Consider the following 23,091-nt stretch of genomic DNA (forward strand, 5'->3'; position numbering starts at 1 on the left):
TTCAGTTTGCAGTTCCAAATTTAATTTGATAAAGTATACTGAAGCTGGTTATAGTCTAAAATGTTAACAGCAAATGAGAAGATTTTGAGGATAGAAAATGGGCAAATTGCATTTCAATGAAAGAGTTACACCAGGATAAATATTATCTCTACATTTGTGTTATGGCTCAAAACAAGTTTGAAAGCAGTTGCTGACATTAAGTATTCAACAGCAGAGCATCCTGAACAATCAGCACACCAGGGTAAGTGTTATAAAATGTTCTAGTCTCACAAACAAACCCAAAAACCTCATGGCTGAAATAGATCACAAATTAAATACAGAGAAAGGGGAACACAAGCATTATATTATATCTAATACAATGTAATTGTGTAGTGGAACTAATCAGAGGAACTGAAATAAGGTGATGCCATCAACAGCTATAGAGGATTTCAGGAACATAGTATCTCTGGTACACCTGGCCAGCTAGACAACAACCACAAGCATCACTGGTGTCATTATTAACACAGCGCTTCAGAGGCTACCAGGCACCAAAGAATTCCTGGCTCTACATTTAGACCATGTCTGGAAATAAAGTTATGACAACTATGAAGATATCTCAAGGCAATTTATATGCTAGGGATCCTGGTATCACAACATTTTCAATTTACATGTGAATGTACACATAATTAGCTTCCATCAAAGAGGAAAACAAATGTGTACTGTGGCTATTAGCCAAGTTGACTTAAGTTTCTTATCAAATGGAGCTAGTCTACCAAAGGAGGGGAATAGATTGTCTACAGAAGGGGACTGTCTAGTGTGACTGTTTATAGGGTGGGGACTGTCTAGTGTCACTGTTTATAGGGAGGGGACTGTCTAGTGTGACTGTTTATAGGGAGGGGACTGTCTAGTGTGACTGTTTATAGGGAGGGGACTGTCTAGTGTGACTGTATATAGGGTAGGGACTGTCTAGTGTGACTGTTTATAGGGTGGGGACTGTCTAGTGTGACTGTTTATAGGGTGGGGACTGTCTAGTGTCACTGTTTATAGGGTGGGGACTGTCTAGTGTGACTGTATATAGGGTAGGGACTGTCTAGTGTGACTGTTTATAGGGTGGGGACTGTCTAGTGTGACTGTTTATAGGGTGGGGACTGTCTAGTGTCACTGTTTATAGGGAGGGGACTGTCTAGTGTCACTGTATATAGGGAGGGGACTGTCTAGTGTGACTGTTTATAGGGTGGGGACTGTCTGGTGTGACTGTTTATAGGGAGTGGACTGTCTAGTGTGACTGTTTATAGGGAGGGGACTGTCTAGTGTCACTGTTTATAGGGAGGGGACTGTCTAGTGTCACTGTTTATAGGAAGGTGACTGTCTAGTGTCACTGTTTATAGGGAGGTGACTGTCTAGTGTCACTGTTTATAGAGAGGGGACTGTCTAGTGTGACTGTTTATAGGGAGGGGACTGTCTAGTGTGACTGTTTATAGGGAGGGGACTGTCTAGTGTGATTGTTTATAGGGAGGGGACTGTCTAGTGTCACTGTTTATAGGGAGGTGACTGTCTAGTGTCACTGTTTATAGGGAGGGGACTGTCTAGTGTCACTGTATATAGGGTGGGAACTGTCTAGGGTCACTGTTTATAGAGAGGGGACTGTCTAGTGTGACTGTTTATAGGGAGGGAACTGTCTAGTGTGACTGTTTATAGGGTGGGGACTGTCTAGTGTCACTGTTTATAGGGAGGGGACTGTCTAGTGTCACTGTTTATAGGGAGGGGACTGTCTAGTGTCACTGTTTATAGGGAGGGGACTGTCTAGTGTCACTGTTTATAGGGAGGGGACTGTCTAGTGTCACTGTTTATAGGGAGGGGACTGTCTAGTGTCACTGTTTATAGGGAGTGGACTGTCTAGTGTGACTGTTTATAGGGAGGGGACTGTCTAGTGTCACTGTATATAGGGTGGGGACTGTCTAGTGTCACTGTTTATAGGGTGGGGACTGTCTAGTGTCACTGTTTATAGGGAGGGGACTGTCTAGTGTCACTGTTTATAGGGAGGGGACTGTCTAGTGTGACTGTTTATAGGGAGGGGACTGTCTAGTGTCACTGTTTATAGGGTGGGGACTGTCTAGTGTGACTGTTTATAGGGAGGGGACTGTCTAGTGTGACTGTTTATAGGGAGGGGACTGTCTAGTGTGACTGTTTATAGGTAGGGGACTGTCTAGTGTTACTGTTTATAGGGAGGGTACTGTCTAGTGTTACTATTTATAGGGTGGGGACTGTCTAGTGTCACTGTTTATAGGGAGGGGACTGTCTAGTGTCAATGTTTATAGGGAGGGGACTGTCTAGTGTCACTGTTTATAGGGAGGGGACTGTCTAGTGTCACTGTTTATAGGGAGGGGACTGTCTAGTGTCACTGTTTATAGGGAGGGGGCAGTCTAGTATCACTGTTTATAGGGAGGGGACTGTCTAGTGTCACTGTTTATAGGGAGGGGACTGTCTAGTGTGATTGTTTATAGGGAGGGGACTGTCTAGTGTGACTGTTTATAGGTAGGGGACTGTCTAATGTGACTGTTTATAGGGAGGGGACAGTCTAGTGTCACTGTTTATAGGGAGGGGACTGTCTAGTGTCACTGTTTATAGGGAGGGGACTGTCTAGTGTCACTGTTTATAGGGTGGGGACTGTCTAGTGTCACTGTATATAGGTTTATAGGGAGGGGACTATCTAGTGTCACTGTTTATAGGGAGGTGACTGTCTAGTGTCACTGATTATAGGTAGGGGACTGTCTAGTGTCACTGTTTATAGGGAGATGACTGTCTAGTGTCACTGTTTATAGGGAGGGGGCAGTCTAGTATCACTGTTTATAGGGAGGGGACTGTCTAGTGTCACTGTTTATTACTGTTTATAGGGAGGGGACTGTCTAGTGTGACTGTTTATAGGGAGGGGACTGTCTAGTGTCACTGTTTATAGGGAGGGGACTGTCTAGTGTGACTGTTTATAGGGAGGGGACAGTCTAGTGTCACTGTTTATAGGGAGGGGACTGTCTAGTGTCACTGTTTATAGGGAGGGGACTGTCTAGTGTCACTGTTTATAGGGAGGGGACTGTCTAGTGTCACTGTTTATAGGGAGGGGACTGTCTAGTGTCACTGTTTATAGGGTGGGGACTGTCTAGTGTCACTGTTTATAGGGAGGGGACTGTCTAGTGTGATTGTTTATAGGGTAGGGACTGTCTAGTGTCACTGTTTATAGGGTTGGGACTGTCTAGTGTCACTGTTTATAGGGAGGGGACTGTCTAGTGTCACTGTTTATAGGGAGGGGACTGTCTAGTGTCACTGTTTATAGGGAGGGGACTGTCTAGTGTGATTGTTTATAGGGAGGGGACTGTCTAGTGTCACTGTTTATAGGGAGGGGACTGTCTAGTGTCACTGTTTATAGGGTGGGGACTGTCTAGTGTCACTGTTTATAGGGAGGGGACTGTCTAGTGTGATTGTTTATAGGGTGGGGACTGTCTAGTGTCACTGTTTATAGGGAGGGGACTGTCTAGTGTCACTGTATATAGGGAGGGGACTGTCTAGTGTGACTGTTTATAGGGTGGGGACTGTCTAGTGTGACTGTATATAGGGAGGGGACTGTCTAGTGTCACTGTATATAGGGTGGGGACTGTCTAGTGTCACTGTTTATAGGGAGGGGACTGTCTAGTGTCACTGTATATAGGGTGGGGACTGTCTAGTGTCACTGTTTATAGGGTGGGGACTGTCTAGTGTCACTGTTTATAGGGAGGGGACTGTCTAGTGTCACTGTTTATAGGGAGGGGACTGTCTAGTGTGATTGTTTATAGGGTGGGGACTGTCTAGTGTCACTGTTTATAGGGATGTGACTGTCTAGTGTGACTGTTTATAGGGAGGGGACTGTCTAGTGTCACTGATTATAGGGAGGGGACTGTCTAGTGTCACTGTTTATAGGGAGGGGACTGTCTAGTGTCACTGTTAGTATAGGGAGGGGACTATCTAGTGTCACTGTTAGTATAGGGAGGGGACTGTCTAGTGTCACTGTTAGTATAGGGAGGGGACTGTCTAGTGTCACTGTTAGTATAGGGAGGGGACTGTCTAGTGTCACTGTTAGTATAGGGTGGGGACTGTCTAGTGTCACTGTTAGTATAGGGAGGTGACTGTCTAGTGTCACTGTTTATAGGGAGGGGACTGTCTAGTGTCACTGTTTATAGGGTGGGGACTGTCTAGTGTCACTGTTTATAGGGAGGGGACTGTCTAGTGTGATTGTTTATAGGGTGGGGACTGTCTAGTGTCACTGTTTATAGGGAGGGGACTGTCTAGTGTCACTGTATATAGGGAGGGGACTGTCTAGTGTGACTGTTTATAGGGTGGGGACTGTCTAGTGTGACTGTATATAGGGAGGGGACTGTCTAGTGTCACTGTATATAGGGTGGGGACTGTCTAGTGTCACTGTTTATAGGGAGGGGACTGTCTAGTGTCACTGTATATAGGGAGGGGACTGTCTAGTGTCACTGTATATAGGGTGGGGACTGTCTAGTGTCACTGTTTATAGGGTGGGGACTGTCTAGTGTGACTGTTTATAGGGAGGGGACTGTCTAGTGTCACTGTTTATAGGGAGGGGACTGTCTAGTGTGATTGTTTATAGGGTGGGGACTGTCTAGTGTCACTGTTTATAGGGATGTGACTGTCTAGTGTGACTGTTTATAGGGAGGGGACTGTCTAGTGTCACTGATTATAGGGAGGGTACTGTCTAGTGTCACTGTTTATAGGGAGGGGACTGTCTAGTGTGACTGTTTATAGGTAGGGGACTGTCTAGTGTTACTGTTTATAGGGAGGGTACTGTCTAGTGTTACTATTTATAGGGTGGGGACTGTCTAGTGTCACTGTTTATAGGGAGGGGACTGTCTAGTGTCAATGTTTATAGGGAGGGGACTGTCTAGTGTCACTGTTTATAGGGAGGGGACTGTCTAGTGTCACTGTTTATAGGGAGGGGACTGTCTAGTGTCACTGTTTATAGGGAGGGGGCAGTCTAGTATCACTGTTTATAGGGAGGGGACTGTCTAGTGTCACTGTTTATAGGGAGGGGACTGTCTAGTGTGATTGTTTATAGGGAGGGGACTGTCTAGTGTGACTGTTTATAGGTAGGGGACTGTCTAATGTGACTGTTTATAGGGAGGGGACAGTCTAGTGTCACTGTTTATAGGGAGGGGACTGTCTAGTGTCACTGTTTATAGGGAGGGGACTGTCTAGTGTCACTGTTTATAGGGTGGGGACTGTCTAGTGTCACTGTATATAGGTTTATAGGGAGGGGACTATCTAGTGTCACTGTTTATAGGGAGGTGACTGTCTAGTGTCACTGATTATAGGTAGGGGACTGTCTAGTGTCACTGTTTATAGGGAGATGACTGTCTAGTGTCACTGTTTATAGGGAGGGGGCAGTCTAGTATCACTGTTTATAGGGAGGGGACTGTCTAGTGTCACTGTTTATTACTGTTTATAGGGAGGGGACTGTCTAGTGTGACTGTTTATAGGGAGGGGACTGTCTAGTGTCACTGTTTATAGGGAGGGGACTGTCTAGTGTGACTGTTTATAGGGAGGGGACAGTCTAGTGTCACTGTTTATAGGGAGGGGACTGTCTAGTGTCACTGTTTATAGGGAGGGGACTGTCTAGTGTCACTGTTTATAGGGAGGGGACTGTCTAGTGTCACTGTTTATAGGGAGGGGACTGTCTAGTGTCACTGTTTATAGGGTGGGGACTGTCTAGTGTCACTGTTTATAGGGAGGGGACTGTCTAGTGTGATTGTTTATAGGGTAGGGACTGTCTAGTGTCACTGTTTATAGGGTTGGGACTGTCTAGTGTCACTGTTTATAGGGAGGGGACTGTCTAGTGTCACTGTTTATAGGGAGGTGACTGTCTAGTGTCACTGTTTATAGGGAGGGGACTGTCTAGTGTGATTGTTTATAGGGAGGGGACTGTCTAGTGTCACTGTTTATAGGGAGGGGACTGTCTAGTGTCACTGTTTATAGGGTGGGGACTGTCTAGTGTCACTGTTTATAGGGAGGGGACTGTCTAGTGTGATTGTTTATAGGGTGGGGACTGTCTAGTGTCACTGTTTATAGGGAGGGGACTGTCTAGTGTCACTGTATATAGGGAGGGGACTGTCTAGTGTGACTGTTTATAGGGTGGGGACTGTCTAGTGTGACTGTATATAGGGAGGGGACTGTCTAGTGTCACTGTATATAGGGTGGGGACTGTCTAGTGTCACTGTTTATAGGGAGGGGACTGTCTAGTGTCACTGTATATAGGGTGGGGACTGTCTAGTGTCACTGTTTATAGGGTGGGGACTGTCTAGTGTCACTGTTTATAGGGAGGGGACTGTCTAGTGTCACTGTTTATAGGGAGGGGACTGTCTAGTGTGATTGTTTATAGGGTGGGGACTGTCTAGTGTCACTGTTTATAGGGATGTGACTGTCTAGTGTGACTGTTTATAGGGAGGGGACTGTCTAGTGTCACTGATTATAGGGAGGGGACTGTCTAGTGTCACTGTTTATAGGGAGGGGACTGTCTAGTGTCACTGTTAGTATAGGGAGGGGACTATCTAGTGTCACTGTTAGTATAGGGAGGGGACTGTCTAGTGTCACTGTTAGTATAGGGAGGGGACTGTCTAGTGTCACTGTTAGTATAGGGAGGGGACTGTCTAGTGTCACTGTTAGTATAGGGTGGGGACTGTCTAGTGTCACTGTTAGTATAGGGAGGTGACTGTCTAGTGTCACTGTTTATAGGGAGGGGACTGTCTAGTGTCACTGTTTATAGGGTGGGGACTGTCTAGTGTCACTGTTTATAGGGAGGGGACTGTCTAGTGTGATTGTTTATAGGGTGGGGACTGTCTAGTGTCACTGTTTATAGGGAGGGGACTGTCTAGTGTCACTGTATATAGGGAGGGGACTGTCTAGTGTGACTGTTTATAGGGTGGGGACTGTCTAGTGTGACTGTATATAGGGAGGGGACTGTCTAGTGTCACTGTATATAGGGTGGGGACTGTCTAGTGTCACTGTTTATAGGGAGGGGACTGTCTAGTGTCACTGTATATAGGGAGGGGACTGTCTAGTGTCACTGTATATAGGGTGGGGACTGTCTAGTGTCACTGTTTATAGGGTGGGGACTGTCTAGTGTGACTGTTTATAGGGAGGGGACTGTCTAGTGTCACTGTTTATAGGGAGGGGACTGTCTAGTGTGATTGTTTATAGGGTGGGGACTGTCTAGTGTCACTGTTTATAGGGATGTGACTGTCTAGTGTGACTGTTTATAGGGAGGGGACTGTCTAGTGTCACTGATTATAGGGAGGGTACTGTCTAGTGTCACTGTTTATAGGGAGGGGACTGTCTAGTGTCACTGTTAGTATAGGGAGGGGACTGTCTAGTGTCACTGTTAGTATAGGGAGGGGACTGTCTAGTGTCACTGTTAGTATAGGGAGGGGACTGTCTAGTGTCACTGTTAGTATAGGGAGGGGACTGTCTAGTGTCACTGTTAGTATAGGGAGGGGACTGTCTAGTGTCACTGTTTATAGGGAGGGGACTGTCTAGTGTCACTGTTAGTATAGGGAGGGGACTGTCTAGTGTCACTGTTAGTATAGGGAGGGGACTGTCTAGTGTCACTGTTAGTATAGGGAGGGGACTGTCTAGTGTCACTGTTTATAGGGAGGGGACTGTCTAGTGTCACTGTTTTTACCAAGGAGACTTTAGTGGCTCTATTTATAGAAAGGAATTGTTGTATTCTATGATAGAACTTCCATGATGATGGATTTCTTTTGAATGTACTGAAGGGTTTTGTCTAGTTTGAGTGTGTGATTTACAGAAATGAAGCATATCTTTTGTGTAGTTTTAGTTTGAACACTTAGGTACTGAGTTAATAAGAAGGCTTTTACCATGCAAGGCTACTGAGTAGAACCAAGGATGGTCTTGTCTGCTACTGGGCACAGGAAGTTTTGTCTGCTACTGGGCACAGGGAGTAAAACTGTCTTGTTTGATAACCATATGTGATATAGGGAAGCTGTCTGCCTAATATCAGGAGTTATTGGAGGTATATTTTGGCAACATAAAGGGCTGTACAGTGTACTGTGGCAGTGCCTATCTGGAAAGGCTCACTGCCCATACTACAAACAATGTATCATATTGAGGTGTTTGTCTAGGTCCCTATCAGATAAGGGAGCAGAGACTACATCACACCCTTACAGGGTCCTGTTGGTGTGAAGTGTGGCCCCCTATCTGACAGGTGCCCCTCTTCAACCAACCCCTATAATAGACCCATTACACAGACTCACTATACCAGCTTTATCATGACTGGTAACAATTTAATCTCTGGGGATCAAATGGCCAGTTTGGGTTAGGGCTATTGATGAGAGATTGTGTGATGATGGATTACAACCCCACTTCTGAGTAGCAGTGATTGTACACTATAAGTGATATAGGAACACCAGTTCTGAGTAATAATACACATAACACTAACACATGTATTGATGTCTCATCAATGTGGAACTCTAGGATACACACTACATACTGTATCATCGTGGAAGCAAGACCTGGATGTTTGGGACAAGAGGCTTTTTAACATATTTACAAGTTTGAAATTAAACTCGCACCCCCATGTTCCAGTCCATTTTAAATTTCAACTTATCATTGTAACAGGAGAGGAGAAAATGTAGCGACCAGACGGAGTTTCGAACCCGGGACCTCCGAAAACTAGCCGGATGCTCTACCAATTGAGCTACCTGGTCACTGATGATCGACCCAGTCCAGTCCCACTATATCACTTAAGAGTCAAAGTAACCCTAAGGACAACTGATTTAATAACCCAATGCATTTGTAACAGGGGAGGAAAAACTTAAAAACCATATCAAACTCAAACTTGGGACCTCTGAACTCTAGATGGACAATCTAACCATTGCTACTTGGCCACCAGTGTTCAGCCCCAGTCCAGTTCCACTACAACTACTGTGGAAATTGCATTAAGATTGTCCATTAATTTACCGAGGTTCCCTCTGTGTGGGAATATGAAGGTGAACAAACTAAATCTGAGGTTCCCACTGTAATATTTACTGTACTGTATTTCCTTTCAACCATTTTCTTTCCAAGCCTTGCACAGAAAAGTGGAGGGATTTTTCAAATAAAGTAACTAAAAAATATCAAGAGAAAAAACAACCAACAGCTGTCATTATAATCTTTGTAAAAAGAAATTGTAAATTAACTTAACCTGTAATGTTTGAACTGTATGCTTAGCAATCTTGATAGTTTCAATTCTATATTAATTAGAGACAACAATATTCAAAACCATGACCTGTTTATCTGGAATTGAAAACAAACTTCTAAAGATCCCATTCCCTATATTCACATACTTTGTACATTTAGCATAACACATTTAAAAACACTTCAAAAATAAGAAAATAATGTTGGCAATCTCAGCAATCAGCTTAACTGATTTATGACCTAAATCATTTTAAATTGTATATATATATATAAGTAAGTTCGTCTTTTTTATAACAGATCAGTTACCCCATGGAGAAAAGGTCACCAAACACTGCACACAAACTTTACCTCTGATACGCTATTGGATGCATGTGGCTTACTAGATGCATAACAGGACTCCAAATTTATGCATAATGGTGTCGTTACATTAATATAGCCTGGGCCTAAGAGAAAAAAAACCTGCCTACAAATGCCCTTGTCGACACCTCTGAGGGCTGGCAAAGATAAATATTGGTTTTCGACTCTGATGTTGTACCCCTAGTTATTTGCACTCATTATATGGACTTTGAGGCAGAGAAAACTTCAAGTCTAATGGTTTGGTTTGGTTATTATTGTTTAATATCCTATCAAAAGATAAGTGAGAGTCCAGAACTTTTGCTGATTTTATAGTAGTGCTACCTCAATGAAGCACTCTGCAGAAGACACCCAGCAGGACACCCCATCCAGTCACATTATACTGACAACGGGCAAACCAGTCGTCCCACTCCAATAATGAGCGCTAAGCAAGAGTAGCAACTACCATTTTTAAAGACTCAAGGATGTCTCAGCCGGGGACAGAACCCAAAGCCTTCCTCACAGGGGTGAAACGCTAAACTAAAGGCCAAATGTGAGGCATTGCCAAGGGAGACATTAGGAAGACAAAATCTGTTGAGAAAGAAGAGAAAAGATGAAGTCCTAAATTAAGTCACCACTTACAATCATGCAATCAGGGGCAGTAGGTGCAATTCTTATGCCCTGCCTGCAGGGCAAGGTACCGTATATCACCTAATAAGGCTGCAGGACGCGGGTAATTGACAGTTGGGGCGCCCTTTTTAAGATTCGTTATTCTGAAGTTTTATGAAACAGATTATACCTTATAGAATACCCAGGGTTGCGGAAACAGTAAAATATTTAGTCATAAAGATATCCCAGATGACTATATCAATAAACATCACTTGAATATTTTTGAACAGTTGTAAACCATGCCAGCTGTTTTTTTGGTACAGTAATTGGTATTAAACGAGTAATTAGCCAAACTAGAAAACAGTGTCTCTAATTGAACAAAAATACAAATAATACAGATCAAAAAGGAAAATCTTAAGAATGGTTGAAATTTATTTCTTCAGTGGAAATTATACATGGAATAAGCTATTTTTTGGGACCTAAAAAGGCTGAAATCAGCCAATTGGCTTAAGATTTTGATCTCTGAAATAAGTCATTCGTGAAGATTTGGTCCAGATATCAGAAGATAATATCTATCAATATCAAAATCTTATGTTTTTTAATCCTCATTTTAGCAAGAAAACAAAATAACCTCTGCTTGATAAATACAGAACTGATCAAAACTGAAAGTTGAAAAACTATGTCAATAACAGGAACTGATTAATTGTGAAATGAGCAGGAAAGAAATCAGAAACCCATATCAAATGAAATAGACTGTTTACATGTTCTGTAAAACACTGTGGTATGTGTCTGTAAGTAGGGTTGAATGCTCTCAACATAAATCTTATAAAACAACAAGAGATCCCAGAGGGATCTTGGCGCCCACCATTGAATGATCTTCATAAGTTCCATGTCAGATTGATCTTTTATCTACTTTTCCCTTCATTTTACTAATCTGTGCAAATTGAGACATCCCTCCAGTACTTTTCAAACAAGGGAATCCTAGCTATATAAGAAATTTGAGATTTAACGATTATGGCTGTTTGTTTGCCAGGTTGTTTTGAGGACAGACTGGTCCAAAAATGCAATACAAGGGACCAGGGGGAACCTACTTATGAAATTTGAGCAAGATCCATTCAGTACTTTGAGAAATAGAGATAACAAACTTCAATTGTCAAAATCCAAGATGGCGGTCTGTCGGCCATATTGTTTTCCAATTGATCTCAAAATGCAATCAGCATAAAGAGGCACCAAGGGGAACCTCCATATGAAATTTGAGAAAGATCCCTTCAGTACTTTCTCAGAAATAGCGATAACAAACTTCAATTGTCAAAATCCAAGATGGCTGCCTGTCGGCCATATTGTTTTCCAATTGATCTCAAAATGCAATAAGCATAAAGAGGCACCAAGGGGAACCTCCATATGAAATTTGAGAAAGATCCCTTCAGTACTTTCTCAGAAATAGCGATAACAAACTTCAATTGTCAAAATCCAAGACGGCTGCCTGTCGGCCATGTTATTTTCAGATTGGTCTCAAAATGCAATATGCATAACTAGGCACCAAGGGAAACTTACATATGAAATTTGAGAAAGATCCCTAAAATACTTTCTCAGAAATAGTGATAACAAACTTCAATTGTCAAAATCCAAGATGGCTGCCTGTCGGCCATGTTGTTTTCAGATTGGTCTCAAAACGCAATATGCATAACTAGGCACCAAGGGAAACTTACATATGAAATTTGAGAAAGATCCCTTCAGTACTTTCTCAGAAATAGTGATAACAAACTTCATTTGTCAAAATCCAAGATGGCTGCCTGTCGGCCATGTTGTTTTAAGATTGGTTTCAAATCCCAATATGCATAACTAGGCACCAAGGGAAACCTACATATAAAATTTCAGAAAGATCCATTCAGTACTTTCTCAGAAATAGTGATAACAAACTTCAATTGTCAAAACCCAAGATGGCTGCCTGTCGGCCATGTTGTTTTCCGATTGGTCTCAAATCGCAATATGCATAACTAGGCACCAAGGGGAACCTGCATATGAAATTTGAGAAAGATCCCTTCAGTACTTTCTCAGAAATAGCGATAACAAACTTCAATTGTCAAAATCCAAGATGGCTGCCTGTCGGCCATGTTGTTATCCGATTGGTCTCAAAACGCAATATGCATAACTAGGCACCAAGAGGTACCTTCATATGAAATTTGAGAAAGATCCCTTCAGTACTTTCTCAGAAATAGCGATAACAAACTTCAATTGTCAAAATCCAAGATGGCTGCCTGTCGGCCATGTTGTTTTCCGATTGGTCTCAAATCGCAATATGCATAACTAGGCACCAAGGGGAACCTACATATGAAATTTGAGAAAGATCTCTTCAGTACTTTCTCAGAAATAGCGATAACAAACTTCAATTGTCAAAATCCAAGATGGCTGCCTGTCGGCCATGTTGTTTTCCGATTGGTCTCAAATCGCAATATGCATAACTAGGCACCAAGGGAAACCTGCATATGAAATTTGAGAAAGATCCCTTCAGTACTTTCTCAGAAATAGCGATAACAAACTTCAATTGTCAAAATCCAAGATGGCTGCCTGTCGGCCATGTTGTTATCCGATTGGTCTCAAAACGCAATATGCATAACTAGGCACCAAGAGGAACCTCCATATGAAATTTGAGAAAGATCCCTTCAGTACTTTCTCAGAAATAGCGATAACAAACTTCAATTGTCAAAATCCAAGATGGCTGCCTGTCGGCCATGTTGTTTTCCGATTGGTCTCAAAACGCAATATGCATAACTAGGCACCAAGGGGAACCTACATATGAAATTTGAGAAAGATCCCTTCAGTACTTTCTCAGAAATAGCGATAACAAGAATTGTTTACGGACGGAGGGACGGACGGACGGACGGACGGACGGAGGGACGGACGGACCACGGACCACGGACGCAGGGCGATTTGAATAGCCCACCATCTGATGATGGTGGGCTAAAAATTGATTTAATTCCTCAAGAGGAGTGAAACTAATGGACAGAATTCTTCAACATCAATATTATAAAAATTGTGATTTACTTCTTCATGACGAAAGGAACTTATTAATCCATATATATGCTGTTTTTGATTGACATAAACCTAATAGTTTTATTCCATTAGCACAGTTTGCCAACTTCTAAACAGCACTGATCCTTAAGCACATGAATTGTGCTGCACATAATTTCCACATGATTTCTACATGATTTTAATGTGGAGGCTGTTAAAATCATTTCGTATTTTTCAATTCATTTGATTTAATTGTATTGGTGACATGGCGGGATGGGTTATGGATTAGAACAATCACCCCTTCAATGTGCAATGGATATAAATTGTATTAGGTTACCACTGGTGGTATCCGACAACGCATGACTGCATGCATGAAGTTGACAGTGAAACATTGGTTTTCCAATCTCTCTCAATAGGGACTTCTGCCAAGTCTGTTCTGGAGTGATGAACACAGGCATACGGAAAATAAGACATGTCCTAAGAACATTTCCAAGGACAGTTACACAAGTTTTTTAATAATGTAACTTTAATATTGTAACATCATCAAATTTAGGGTGGAAATCACAACCAAATGGATGTGAAGCTTCACAATAGGGTTTGCTCTGCAAGGCAAACAGAGAATTAAGTATTGGTCAAACGGACATGCCAAAAAACATTTAGAAATCATGTTTGCTTTAAAAAAAAAAATAATAATAATGTGTAGCAATTTATCAAAAATAAGAAAATTAATGTGATTCAGTTTTTTATTGGCACGATATATTGCATGAAAGTTATCATATGAAAGTTTATGTTCTCTCCCTCAATACATTCATCCGAACATAAAGTAATTAAATTCAAATGAATAACAAACACATAAATGGGATAACAACTCGTTGCTCATTTATTAACATAAAACAACAATGCCTGGACACCCTCCTGCACAGAACAAAAACAAACCTATAACCCTGCTAACAGGCATATTACCTACAACTATAATTACTTTATTTTCGAGCAAAATGACAGAACATCTTTAAGAAGAAAATATCTAGGTAACAATAAATCAATGTATGTGGTTATGTGGTGAGCAACAAACTCGAAAGACCGCCCCTGATGTCCACCCAGATGCGCTATGCGCACGAATACTTCCCGGAACAAACTCGAAAGACCGCCCCTGATGTCCATCCAGATGCGCTATGCGCACGAATACTTCCGGAAACAACCGAATTCAATTTTATAGAATAATACAGCCAGATCAAGGAAACTAATGGAAAATCACAGTGTTCCCTGAGTTTCTACATAGGTTTTTTCTTCCTCAATTAAAAGTTATGTTATGTTTAAAGGGATGACATATAATAGTTCACAATTTTTAAAATCTGTCTACATTTTTGTATATATAGAAATTACACGAAAACAGAAAGAAATTCTTTGTAAATCTTCACTCTTGACTGGCAGGTATTAATCATGGTGAAAACACCCTGACTTTTAATAAACGTTTAGCACATGTGTGACTTTATCAGGTAAAACGTGATTCCACCTAAACCCATGATGTAAGCTTGTAAACCATTTATCACAATACAGGAAAATGTGGAGGAAAAACAGAGACTGTCCCTACCAATGCTGCAGTCATAATATGTGTTCCAGAAACTGTCAAATCAACATGCATGGCCTATAAAACACATTCTGTCCTTAATTTAAGTTATCACACATTATCATAAGTCATAAGAACCTGTTAAATCAAAAGAAAGAAATGTAACTTAAACTTTAAATTGCAGGGAACTGATAAGCAAATCTGCATGAATGATATTACTTGCTCAAGTGTTCTCATGGATAAAGTTGCCTCATTTGGTAGGAGTCATCGCGAAGGATCGATGCCACCTTAGCCATGTCGTCAGGTCAGTTATGTTTCTTTTTTTTTCCACTAATAGTGTGCCAATTTATCAACAAAACTGTTAAATCAATTCATATATGATATATATATATATTGATTATTACAACTGAATTGATTGTCATACCTTTTAAAGTTTATAGACAGGTATTGTGACGAAAATAATGACCAGACAAATTTATTTTCATTTTCAATTAATTTAATTTGATAAAAAAAAAAAATCTGAATTTGATAGACTCAAAATATTTTCAGATAAGAAAAATGTGGAAAAATTACATGTGCTTGATTTTAGTAGATTGCCTTCAAATCTGTATAATTTATATATACATCTGTGCACAATACAAATACAGGCCTATGAACTTACTCTTTTAGACAAACTTGATACAGTATGATATAAAACTGTAGGTGCTTTAATTAATTGATAAAAACAACTACTGCAGCCCCTATGTAAAATCATTCCATTTCCAGCTGTACACTTATGTCTATAAAATATGTGGTTTGGTCTTAACAACTAAGTATGAATGTACATATTTCAAAATATCTTTTGTTTTGCATCAGTACATACAAAATGAAGATTTATGCATCATTTATCACAATATGTCATTTTCAATTTCAACGAACACTAAGCCACAAGTCACTAATAAACTTGTACCTGAATGAACATCCGGTCAGTTGCAAAATACAATGTTCAGTTTAAGTTACAGCATCATGTGTAGGGAGTAAAAGTCCTTTTGATATTTAACATTTACTAATCTAGATTTTAGTGCATGCAGTATGTGTTAGACTGGTCCCCTGTCTTTAGAATATTAAAATCATAAATGAAATTGGCCATTTTAATTTGGTCCCTATGATATATCTGATTCTAAGTTTCAAACTAGGGGGAGATGATCTAGTATTAGAATTTAGTTCGGCAACAAAAAAAACACTTTAAGACCTGGTAGCAGTCTATATTAGTAACATAACTATTCCAGTGTGGTTAAGCTGTGTAGTCCTTGATAGTAACACTATCCTTCGAGTGTTCTGAGCTAATTACTGCTGTGGCACTGGTGAGTCCTAGTGGCTGTACTATAGTATGGGTAAAACATCTGAGATCCTAAGTGTGACAGTGTGGTTAAGCTGTGTAGTCCTTGATAGTAACACTATCCTTAGAGTGTTCTGAGCTAATTACTGCTGTGTCACTGGTGAGTCCTAGTGGCTGTACTATAGTATGGGTAAAACATCTGAGATCCTAAGTGTGACAGTGTGGTTAAGCTGTGTAGTCCTTGATAGTAACACTATCCTTCGAGTGTTCTGAGCTAATTACTGCTGTGTCACTGGTGAGTCCTAGTGGCTGTACTATAGTATGGGTAAAACATCTGAGATCCTAAGTGTGACAGTGTGGTTAAGCTGTGTAGTCCTTGATAGTAACACTATCCTTCGAGTGCTCTGAGCTAATTACTGCTGTGGCACTGGTGAGTCCTAGTGGCTGTACTATAGTACGGGTAAAACATCTGAGATCCTAAGTGTGACAGTGTGGTTAAGCTGTGTAGTCCTTGATAGTAACACTATCCTTCGAGTGCTCTGAGCTAATTACTGCTGTGGCACTGGTGAGTCCTAGTGGCTGTACTATAGTACGGGTAAAACATCTGAGATCCTAAGTTTGACTCCCAGTCTCGCTCCAAATTGCAGTAAAAATCTTCTGTTTCACTTGAGTAATTAATGTATGATCATAAATTCAGTTGTAATTTTTTTCACAGCTACTGAATATCTTCATCACTATGTCATTATCTATATAGTGCTGTGGTAGCCATGTTTGCTAGTTTATCAACAACTTTTACTACCCTGATGAGTGCATTCAAGTTTCAGATCAGTCTCCCCTAGAATCTTGTAATTCTCTCTTTTTACTTTTCATTCATTTCCATCCAGGGGGAATAGCACAGCTAGAGTATCACAGATCAGCAGGGTTCATGTTGAAGCCATCCCCATAACCTTTTGAAGCATAGAAAATTGAAAGGACCCCATATTTTTCTGGAAGCTCCATTCAAATTATTCACAGGGACCCCATTTTATCTGAAAAGGACCCCATTTATGAAATGCCCAGTGCAAACCCTGGATCAGCCATTAGTTCTGGTTACTGATCTCAGTACCGACACCTTTTTATCTTTTATGATTCTGAATATATGTATCTTGATCGTATAATGCATTTCTATTCAACTTTAGCTGCAAGCTAGTATATTGTTCTAGTTTGTCATCACATGTAACATCAGGATATCCTGTAATAATACTATTATCAGACAGAGAGCCACAGGCTTTAACTTAAATACTTCCCTACCTTATCAATATGCTTGTTTCCATATGCCTAAAATAAAAGGTCATCCTGCTTAAAAGGGAAATATATTGTTTGAACGGTGCACAATTACATGCATGAGGATCTGTTTAAGTATAAGTCCATTGCTATCATCCTGGTTGTTTAGGGATTAGATTTCATCTGAAGATATTGACACATGGTACATAGCACCTGTAAACAACTTAGACACCTACCAATCATTACTTACTTGTTTAAAATCAGAATGATTGTATGGTAGCCCAAGAGTGATGTTAGGATATTTTTTTTCTTTCTAAGGTCATCCATTTGAACAAACTTAGTAGCCCTTCATCCCATCATGCTACAGACCTAATATTGGGTCTCTGGGCCTTTGGTTATCAAGAAGTTGTCTAAAGATTTTGACATGGCATACTTAACCCCTGTGACCTTGAATGAAGGTCAATGTCATCAATTTCAACAATTTGTAGCTCTTCATCCCAGCATGCTACAAACCTTAAATATTGGGTCTCTGGGCATTTTGGTTATCAAGAAGAAGTTTTCTAAAGATTTTGACATGGCATACTTAACCCCTGTGACCTTGAATGAAGGTCAATGTCATCAATTTCAACAATTTGTAGCTCTTCATCCCAGCATGCTACAAACCTTAAATATTGGGTCTCTGGGCATTTTGGTTATCAAGAAGAAGTTGTTTAAAGATTTCAGCATATTTGATCCCTGTGACCTTGAATGAAGGTCAAGGTCATCCATTTGAGCAAACTTGGTAGGTAGCACTTCATCCCAGCATGCTACAGACCCAATATCAGGTCTCTGGGCCTGTAGGGAACTGAGAAGAAGTTGAAAATGATAATTGTTCACACCAGATGCTGGACAAAAAGCGATCGCAATAGATCAACTGAAACTTGGGTCTCAGGTGGCCTAAAAAAGAACATTTGAATGATCTCAAGAACATAGGTGAAGTATAACGTGATAACAGACGATTCGTTCTGTCTAGATGTCTGCCTTTCCTAGCAGGCAAAATATCTGTGTTTCATGTGCTTTTTCCATCGGGCAAATTATAATTTTTAACTCTGCCTTTCCTTGCAGACAAAGTATTGGAGTTTCATCTGCCTTTCATAGCAAGCAATTTAAATATCTGTGTTTCCTCTGCTTTCCTAGCGGTCAAATATTCAAATATTGGTGTTTCCTCTACCTTTCCTGTTGGGCAAAATATCTGTTTTCTCTGGCTTTCCCAGCAGGCACAATATGAGTGTTTCCTCTGCCTTTCCTCAGGGCTTCCTATAGAGGACTGTGTGACATCACAGTATTGATTTAGATCTCGTATTGATTGTCTTTCAATCAATACAATAGTACCAATATCAAAGTTTACCCTTCAAAATAGTGCTTTGTTTTTTTTTGTTTTTTTTTTAAATAGAGTAAAGAAACTTCGTAAAAAAAAATTCTAAGATAATAATTCAATCATTGGGCCACACACACACTAACAGATAAATTATCATAAAAGGATGAGTGATATGCCCAGTTTGGATACAATTAACTTTTCCTTATTCTTGATCCCTTAGCCACATTAAAACACAAAATGTGTTACAATCAGTCTTCCATTGGGAGGTGTTACAATTGGTTCATTACAATTGGTTTTTCCCAGTGACGATAGAAAATGTTTACGCTGTTAAGCAATATGTTGCATCTGTTTAATATCTTGGCCGTCCAAGTTTGTTTTTCACTACCTAATCTCTGATCAATGATCACAATGAGTTACAAAAGGATAAACCCCAATCTCAAAACCAGCAATACCACGCAGTACCATAATCTGACCAAAGCTTACTGGAGGAGGATGTCCCGCTCCGTCCTAAATCTCAGGCACGGTATGTTGTAACATGATTATATCAATATTGATAATTGATAATTTCAAAATCTGCATTAACATTAATTACTGAGTAAGTTCATTCTAAATTTACAGGAATGTGTGACAGAGAAAAGAATTTATCAAAATACAAGGAGCACAGATCGATCTTATTCTTCAGTTGTTTTGAGGTACATTACAGAATTCTGTAGGAGTTTCTTGTAAAGTCAAATAAAAAAATGGGTGTGTTTCAGGTGTCATTCCTGAAAAAAATAGGGTACAGGTAGGTAGAGATGATTTTACTTTTATTTTTTTTATTTTTTTTTTACTAAGGTTATATAGAATGGATGTTCTGAATTTAACAGTGACTCTTGGATAATTGCATTAAAAACATTTGGGAATGCAACAAAAAGATGGGGATGCTGGTGGGTGGGAAACCTGAAACAAAACCTTTTTTCAATCTCACTCAATAAAGTCAATGAATTTTTTATTTATTCTTTTTAAGTTGTGTCAATATCGGTCAATAGGTGATGATCAGAGGCTTAATAACCTTAAAGTTTACATTTGTTTTTATTTGGGACTATATTTTGAAGTCAACAATTTTCTGTAGATAAAGATGCAGTGAAAGTATCTGTCATTTTCATTATCACATACCTGTGCAGAAAAGTTACCACAATGTCCATGTAATCCTCAGTAATTATCTGTGAATCAGTGAAAATCAAGGGTGTATATATCATCCTCTAATAGTCATGGGTTTTATATTAATAGATTTTCTAAATTCTTTCTACTATCAAGGTAAAACAATATGTTTATTTCAAAGTTATATAAATGATGTTAAATTCACTTTACTATGTAAGTGTTTGCTAAAAATAAGTTCAAGGTGTGTCTTCTGTCAAAAATCAACTTTTACAGATTTTTTTTTCTCAATCGGAGTCTACCCTCATTATAATACATATTCATATTAATCGATTGACCTCCCTTCGAGAGGTACTGAACTTACTGGGGAAACAGATAGTCAGAAACCAGCAATATTACCATAGAAACAGCAGACATGCTGGACCTGCCATGGCATTAAATGGAATGTTCACTTTGAAAGTTGGTAATAAAAAAATCAGTACGGAAACATGACACCATTTAGTTTTGGCTAAGTGGTTATCAACTCCATGTACCAATTGATCAATACTGCATTCCTTAAAAAACTGCCATCTGCAATTTGAGTTTGTACTTAAAGTAGTTTCTTATTGATTCTGCATCACTTGTCAACACTGGCTGAGTTGTGACGCCAGCACCATGGTCCCATCTGGCTAAACCAATTCTCATCTCTTTGTTCCTAGTGAAGACTCCACTTCTGATGCCTTCAGCACAAAATCTGCAGGCATTACAATTTGGTACCATTGTGATCTAAGAAAACAAGTGCTTGGTTGAATTTGGGTAGAGTAACTTATTGTTATATCTAAAAACAAGTGTTCAATCACAAAATGTATTTATTTCAAGGTTAACAATGATGGCTTCCATTTTCCTTACATTTTGTATGTATGTGACACTATTATAACAGCAACTATTTTGTATACTTAAAGTTGATATTTTTCTTTTTAAAATAAGCATTAAACACATTTGACCAGTGTGACCTTGAAGGCAGGTCAAGGTCATTCAAATGAACATTTTTTTCAGTCTGTTATCAAAGCATGCCACTGTCCTTATAACATTTATGATCCCCAGGGCCTCTTGGTTATTGAGAAGTCATTGAAAACTTAAACACATTTGACCTCTGTGACCTTGAGGGTACATCAAGGTCATTCATTTGAACAAATTTGGTAGTCCTTCATCCCTGGATAAGACTGGCCCAATATCATGGTTATGGGCCTCTTGGTTATTAAGAAGAAGTTATCAAAACACACATGTTCCACGTGACCTTGAAAGCTGGTCAAAGTAAATACATCAAGGTCATTCATTTGAACACATTTAGTATCCCTTTAACCCAGCATGCTACTTGCCCAATATCATGACTCTTGGGGCTCTTAGTTAATGAGAAGAAGTAGTTTAAAGATTTTAACATATTTGACCCCAGTGGCCTTGAAAGTAGGTCAAGGTCATTGATTTGAGCAACTTGGTAGCAATTCATAGCAGCATGTTACTGACCCAATATCACAGCTCTGGACTTTTGGTTACCGAGAAGTTGTTTGAAGATTTTAACACATTTGACTCCTGTGAACTTGAAAGTAAGTCAAGGTCATTGATTTCAAACAAACTTTGTAGCCCTTCATCCCAGCATGCTACTCACAAAATAACATGACCCGGGGCCTCTTTGTTATTGAGAAGTTGAACATGTAAATTGTTTATAACGGACAACGCATGATGGATGATGGATGATGACGCCGGACAAAAGGCAAATCAAAATAGGTGACCTAGAAATACTAAAATAGAAGTGTATTTTTCATATATGAATCTTGATATCTGGTAATGGAATGGACATTTACATATTAACAGGCCCATATCAGGCTTCTGGGACCCTTGGCTATAGAGAAGTTGTTCAAAGCTTTTAGCATATTTTAACCCTCTGAACTTCAATGTTTGTCAAGGTCATTCATTTCAACAAATCTGGTAGGCCTTCATCCTAGCATACTACAAGCCAAAAGTCTCTTAATCTAGAAAAAATTGTATAAAGATTTTAGTATATATTGAGGTTATTCTAATTGAACAAACTTGGTAGCCCTTCACACAGTCATACTACAGACCTAATATCAGCCTATCAGGTCTCTGGTTCTCTAAACAAGTTGTTTAAAGATTTAAGCTTATTTGACCGGTGACGTTGAACGTAGGTCAATGTCATTCAGTTCAAGAAACTTGGTAGCCTTTCTCTCCACCATGCTACAAGCCCAATATCAGGTCAGTGACCTTTTGGGGTGCATTTGGGGCTGAATATAGGCCCCTTCCCCTGGTAAAATTTTGCTGTATGTTCCCCAATTTCATGCTCATATTTTCCCAATCAGAAATTGTTTAAGTGTCCCTGTACATGAATTGGTATGAAGAAATGTAAATTGCTTATTAGAATGTAGTTCATATAACTCACAAACAGATTTAATAATGCTTAAATTTATCATCAAAGCTAAATTACACACAGAACAAGATTTGTGAAAAATATTTCCTCAATTAGTGATAAGAGCACAATTTGTTGATAACATTTCCTCCATTAGTGATAAAAACCACAGTATTTTCCTCAGAAGAAACGGTACAGGCCCCTGTAAAATAAGGGTAAGAAAATCACTGCAGGTTTCTGGGTCTCTTGATTATTACCAAGATGTTTAAAGACTTTAGCTTATTTGACCCCTGTAACCTCGAATGTAGGTCAATGTCATTCAGTTCAACAAACTTAGTAGCCATTCACCCCAGCATACTACAGGACTAATATCAGATAACAATAGTGGCTGAAATAAAATTTCAGTTATAAAATGACCACTGGTCAACTTTAACAGGACCTGGTTAATACACAACATTATTCGTAATCCAGAAAGGCATTCACATTGACATACAAAGCTTGATATGTTTAGTTGACATTATATATTGGGTGATAGGTTGGAGATGATATTACACGTCTCTCATTAGTGGGGTTCAATTTCCTAATTGGACATGAAAAGGCACAGGGTCATCCAATCATATTAGCTTCCTAACAATTAGACCCCCCACCGTCAGCTTAAATCTAGGCCAACAATTTGGTTTGTTTGGTTTGTTTTTGTTTAACTTCCTATTAACAGCCAGGGTCATTTAAGGATGTGCCAGGTTTTGGAGGTGGAGGAAAGCCAGAGTACCCCGGGAAAAAACGCCGGCCTACAGTCAGTACCTAGCAACTGCCCCACGTAGGTTTCGAACTCACAACCCATAGGTGGAGGGCTAGTGATAAAGTGTCGGGACACC

At 39.9% G+C, this 23,091-nt stretch overlaps 1 protein-coding gene across 1 annotated transcript in view; it reads right to left on the minus strand.

The window, feature by feature from the left end:
* LOC117329351 (serine-rich adhesin for platelets-like) overlaps positions 1-23,091 on the minus strand; it is a 47,489-nt gene that overhangs the window by 18,493 nt on the left and 5,905 nt on the right. The gene's annotated exons all lie outside the window — the stretch shown is intronic.

Source organism: Pecten maximus, chromosome 6 (genome assembly GCF_902652985.1).
Source record: "Pecten maximus chromosome 6, xPecMax1.1, whole genome shotgun sequence".
Lineage (NCBI taxonomy): Eukaryota > Metazoa > Mollusca > Bivalvia > Pectinida > Pectinidae > Pecten > Pecten maximus.